This window comes from Heptranchias perlo, unplaced genomic scaffold (genome assembly GCF_035084215.1).
Source record: "Heptranchias perlo isolate sHepPer1 unplaced genomic scaffold, sHepPer1.hap1 HAP1_SCAFFOLD_199, whole genome shotgun sequence".
NCBI lineage: Eukaryota > Metazoa > Chordata > Chondrichthyes > Hexanchiformes > Hexanchidae > Heptranchias > Heptranchias perlo.
In genome coordinates, this window is record NW_027139215.1 from 120,875 (window position 1) to 126,940 (window position 6,066).

The 6,066-nt window shown below is 46.2% G+C and overlaps 1 non-coding gene across 1 annotated transcript; it reads right to left on the bottom strand.

The window, feature by feature from the left end:
- Positions 1 to 1,886: 1,886 nt before the first annotated feature.
- trnaf-gaa (transfer RNA phenylalanine (anticodon GAA)) lies at positions 1,887 to 1,959 on the bottom strand. Its single transcript has one exon. It is a non-coding gene; the product is annotated as a tRNA-Phe (tRNA).
- Positions 1,960 to 6,066: the final 4,107 nt, after the last annotated feature.

The following is a 6,066-nucleotide window of genomic DNA, read 5'->3' on the forward strand; positions in this document are numbered from 1 at the left end:
AAATCTTCCATCATCACCCTCCTTCATAAAAGACCCACCCTTGACCCCTGTATCCTTGCAAACTACCACCCCATCTCCCACCTCCCTTTCCTCTCCAAAGTGTTGTCGCCTCCCAAATCCGTGTCCATCTTTCCCACAACACCATGTTTGAATCCCTCCAATCAGGTTTCCACTCCTGCCACAGTACTGAAACGGCCCTTGTCAAAGTCACAAATGACATCCTCTGTGACTGTGTGGAGTGAGATTTGATCTTGATCTAACCCTTGATGCACCTGCCCCCGGAGTGTTTGATGGCACAGTGTAGAGGGAGCTTTACTCTGCCATGTCCTGAACAGTATCAGTCTGTGATGGAGCAGAGCCCTGCTCTTTAATAGAAATCATTCTTTCGATTCGCCACTGAGTCCCTAAAGCAGCCTCCAAGACCCAAAGTCTGATTTCCATCCCACAGTTCCAGCAGTTTGCGAGGGCTGGGCCACGTTAACAGCAGCTCTGTGTTCCTGGTCTGGAGCTGAGGTGTTGTGTATTGTCCCTGACACAGGGACCAGACGGTGAGCTGCTGGCTCCTATTGTTCTGGGATCATTCCCTGCTGCTCTGTTCTCACCTCTTCACTGGGTCTCAGATTATTACCAGCCATCTTCCTGATCAATAAACAATCGGCAGTCTGACCGCGGAGATTTGAAATGTGTGAAACATTTCATGTGTCTCATCCCTCTCCCTGGACACAAATAAATCGGCCATCATGAAATGGTCACAGTCCATTTCTTGAGCCTTCTCCTTCTTAGAAGAATCTTTTAAACTCCTTGCTAAAGTGACAATTGATCTTAATGTCTTGTTTTGCGGTATGTTCTCGATTGTTCCAGGTCAGCATTGTAATAATTTGGGGTAGTTGAAAAGTGGGATCATTATATCAAATCGAGATATTTATCACAGCCCCGCCCCCCAAACATTCAAACCACCGTTCAGGAGGAGAACCCCTCTGCTCGCTGACCTACATTGGCTCCCAGTCCACCAACATCTCAAATTTTAAATTCTCATCCTCGTGTTCAAATCCCTCCATGACCTCGCCCCTCCCTATCTCTGTAACCTCCTCCACCCCTACAACCCTCCGAGATCTCTGAGCTCCTCCAATTCAGGCCTCTTGCGCATCCACGATTTTCATCGCTCCACCATTGGCGGCCGTGCCTTCAACCGACTGGGCCCAAAGCTCTGGATTTCCCTCCCTTAACCTCCCCGCCTCTCTACCTCTCTCTCCTCCCTTCAGACACTTAAAACCGACCTCACCTGTCCCAATATCTCCTTATGTGGCTCCGTGTCACATTTTGTTTGATAATCTCTCCTGTGAAGCGCCTTGGGACGTTTTACTCCGTTAAAGGCGCGATATAAATGCAAGTTGTTGTTGTTGGGGTGGAGAAAGGGTTTTCTTTCTTTTTATGACTCTTTTCTATCTCTCTATTTCTTTCCTTTTCCGGGTCTGTTGACTGACACACATTACAATCTGTGTCACTCGGTGTCTAACAATGTGAGGCAATGTGTTTTATTCCCGCTGTGTTATCTCTCTGGCGGTTTCCTGATAAATGTTTAACTCGCGGCCTGTTCCCGTTAATGGTCACAAGCAGTAACAGACAGACAGAGCGTGTCTGACCGCCTGAGATGTGGAAAAGGCATCAGTTTAGGACAAATGCATCAAATCAAATGTTCATCGGGCACCGAGAGAGACAAAAACCAGAGAGAAAGGCAGAAGGAAATGGAGAAATAAAAGCTAAATACAGACATCCTTGATGTCTCTCTATTCCATCCCCAACCGTTCAGTGTTGGGTAAAAATGTCAGTGCAAACAAATGTTCGAGAATCGACCCAAAGAAGAAGAAACTAAATAACCCGAAAACGGCCGAAACCCGGGATCGAACCAGGAACCTTTAGATCTTCAGTCTAACGCTCTCCCAACTGAGCTATTTCGGCCCCACATCAAGCTAGTTTTTGGGTCATCCTCTTGGAATAAAATATAACCGCGGGTGGAATTGCCCCTCCCGCTCATTCCTCACTTCGGGAGAATGAGACCGACCATCAAGGAGAGATTTTCTGAGACTGTCGTTGAATCTCATTTATATTGAACATTCCTTGAACTCTCTGCCGGGGGGATTCAGAGCTGGGGTTCGCCATGAACCAGCTTCCCCTCAATTCCCAGCTTTATCAGTGAATCGCCCAACAAACGCTCGACAGAGCTCAGGTTATATTAATAATAAAAACAGAAAATGCGGGAAACACTCAGCAGGTCAGGCAGCATCTGTGGAGAGAGAAACATCCTTTCAGGTCGATGACCTTTCATCAGAACTCTCTCCACAGATGCTGCCTGACCTGCTGAGTATTTCCAGCATTTTCTGTTTTTACTTCAGATTTCCAGCATCTGCAGTATTTTGCTTTTGTTTTACAGCTTGTATTAATGTTCTGCTGATGATATCTTAATATTATCTTATTTTTGGCCACTTTAATCCGGTTCATGGACAAATTCTTCCATCATCCCTTCTCCCACATCGCTTCTCTCTCTCATTCATTCTTTTCTCCTTTCAATCCAGAAGAGGGCGGTAATCAGAGCTCACCCCCCGAACCCTCGGCACACAGACCCCCGTCGACCACTCCGTGTGATCCAAGAGACAATTCAATACATTACACTGTATGAACACAGAAAACTGACACACCAGGGGAGACCGCACGGTGTTGGACACGGAGTGAAATAAGCTGAAGTGTTTATAAAAAGTTACAGATCACAACAGGCGTCTCTGTCTCTCTCCGCCATCCTGGCCCGTGCTGTGTTATCCGTTCTCACCCAATGTTTTACTGGTAATTTTGTGGAAGTGCATGACGGGATACTTGACCATATTAACTCTTTATTAACTCACATGATAGGATTAGCCACAAACACAAAGTAAGCACAATTGTGTAATTGCGTTTGAGCCTTGGTATGTTGATAATTAGGCCCAGCACAGCCTGGCCTTCCTTGAGATAAGGACAGAATATAATAATAATAGAGCTGATGAATGGCCATGAAGCCTTGAGACTGGCTCCAGCCTTACTGATAACAAGGAACAGGAATGTAAAGAGAAAGAAAAGAGCTGACATCTGCTCAGGCCTCCGTGATGGCTCTGGATGTTCGGGGGCTGGCTCACTACTTGATTGACCAACTACCTGAGCCAATAAAGAATGTACGTGTACGCCCATATTCTGTAACAGGTGGGCGTTGCCGAATGAATTGTATAAACATGAGCTGTTTCATTCACTCGGCGAAGTTGCACCCACAACCATTGTTTGAGGTGCACATCCAATTGTATACAAGTTGGGGTTCAATAAAGTTTCTCCTTGTGCTGCTTGTTTGGGTGTTAATGCATTTGTATAGTGTTAAGTTTCGACAGTTTTCATCAACATCTTTGACTGTGGCAGCACAAGTTGGTGAAGCCGTTAAAACAGCATCCGGTTCCTTGGCTTAATAATAGAGAAATAGAACACAAAAGCAAGGAAGTTATGTTAAACGTTTATAAATCATTGTTCAGGCCTCATCTGAAGTATTGTGTCCAATTCTGGGCACTATAATTTATTAAGGAGGTCAAGGTCTTGGAGAGGATGGAGAGGAGATTTCCCAGAATTATACCAGGGATGGGGTTTAGTTGTGTGGAGAGACTCGAGAACCTGGGATTGTTCTGCTTCGAGCAATGAAGGTTAAGGGTAGAAGTAATCCACGTGTTCAAAATTAAGAGGGGTTTTGATCGAGTGAATAAGGAGAAACTTCACCCACTGGCGGGAGGGTCGGCAACCAACGGACGCAGATTTAAGATAATTGGCAAAAGAACAAGAAGGGAAATAAGGAGATTTTTTTTACACAGCGAATTGTTATGATCTGGAACGCACTGCCTTAAAGGATGGTGGAGCTCGATTCAATCGTAACTTTAAAAGGAGAATTGGATAAATACTTGAGTATCTCTCCACAGATACTACCTGACCTGCTGAGTGTTGCCAGCAGTTTCTGGGTTTATTTTTGAGCTTTCACTATCGCAGTTTTCCTGACAACCTGCAACTTGCCTCAAGGGCGCAGCTTCAAGCACAACTTTCTTGTGCTCTTCTCACACACAAGATCGCACTTTACTTTCCGACACACGCGCTTTAAAATCTGCCGTTTCCACACACAGCGTCCTGCGGCACGAGAATTTGAAAGACCTTCCGCTCATGGCCTGTAATCGTTCCTTTTTCCCCACAGGCGCTCTTTACATTTATCCGCAATTTGATTCAATCGCACGCTTCAACAGAACTATTAAGATCAAGGCGGAACACTTCCGATCTTCCTGCACCGCCCCAACTTGCCAAATGTGAACCTTTCAACCTCCATTCACAGCTCTGTCGCGCTGCCCGTCACTCACGCACCTCAACTGCTGAGAGAAAAGAGCCAACAAGCATCAAAACAATAACCAGTTCTTCAGTTACCATCCCCTGGATCACAAGACTCACCAAGTAAATTTCGTGAATAATCGGGCGGCTGTCTTTCCAGAGACCAGCCCTGCTTTCGTCGTGTTTGTCTGTCGAGCGGTCACGCAGATCGAAATGCATCGACTGGTTTCAAGGCACAAATGAACATTGGTGCGAATGGGACATGTGCCCAATAGAAACAGCGGTCGGAGCAGAACAAACTTAAAGGCGTGAGATCGTGAAAGTGAATGTGAGAGTCGGCAATGGAGCAGGAAAGTGTCCATGAAATGGGAGGAGGAAAGTGAAGGCGGCCGATTGACCGAGGAAGGAAGAAAAAGCTGGGAGAAGAGGCGGGTTTGAACTGAGGAACATCAAGTACAGGCATGTGAGAGTGCTGGGATTTGATGGAATAAATAGGTTTTCGCCACCAACAAAAAATGTTTTTCTCATGTGTTCAATATTGATATATTGTTGTATTATATTCGCAAGCGCGGGAGAGAACAAAATGAGCAGCGCACACTATGCCGTGACTCGGATTCGAACCGAGGATACTGCGGCCACAAAGCAGAGTACTAACCACTACACGATCACGGCGCCTCACGTCAGTGAGTGAGTTTCTACCCGAACTATTTAAATAGCACCATTAACGTAGCAAAACGTCCCAAGGCGCGTCACAGGCGCTTTTTCAACAAAATTTGACCCCGAGCCACAGAAGGAGATATCAGAAACAAAATACTGCGGATGTTGGAAATTTGAAATAAAAACAGAAAATGCTGTAAATAATCAGCAAGTCAGGCAGCGTCTGTGGAGAGAGAAACAGAGTTAACGTTTCAAGTCGATAATCCTTTGTCAGAACTGGAAAAGGTTGAAGATTAAACAGTTTTTAAGCAAGTACAGAGTCAGGAAAAGGGATGGGGGAGGAAGGGGAGGGGAGGAAAGAACAAAAGGGAAGGTCTCTGATGGGGTGGAGGGCAGGAGTGATTAAATAACAAAAGGGATGATGGTGCAAGGCAAGGAGGGTGGTAATGGGACAAGTAAAGAAACAAAAGATGGGTCTCGAGGAGCTGTAAATGGCAAAATTTGAACCACAATCAGCACTTACTGTCCGAAAAAATGTGATCAGTGTTTATGATCTGAAGTTATTGAAATCAATGTTGAGTTCAGAAGGTTGTAAAGAGCCTGATCGAAAGATGAGGTGCTGTTTCTCGAGCTTATGTTGAGCTTCATTGGAACAGTGTAAGAGGCCGAGGACAGAGAGTTCAGAGTGGGAGTGGGACGGGGAATTAAAATGGCAAGCGACCGGAAGCTCAGGGCCACGCTTGTGGACTGAGCGGAGGTGTTCAGCAAAGCTGTTACAAATAAATCGCTGTTTCACCTGGAAGGAATGTTTGGGACCCTGGAAGGTGGGAAGGGAGGAGGTGAAAGGGCAGGTGTTGCATCTTCTGCACTCGCATGGGAAGGTGCCGAGGGGAGGAGAGCGAGTGTTGGGGGTGATGGAAGAGTGGACCAAGGTTTCCTGGAGGGAGCGGTCCCTTCGGAAGGCTGAAAGGGGAGGGGAGGGGAAGATGTTTGTGGTGATGGTGGAAGTGGCGGAGGATGATACGTTGAATGTGG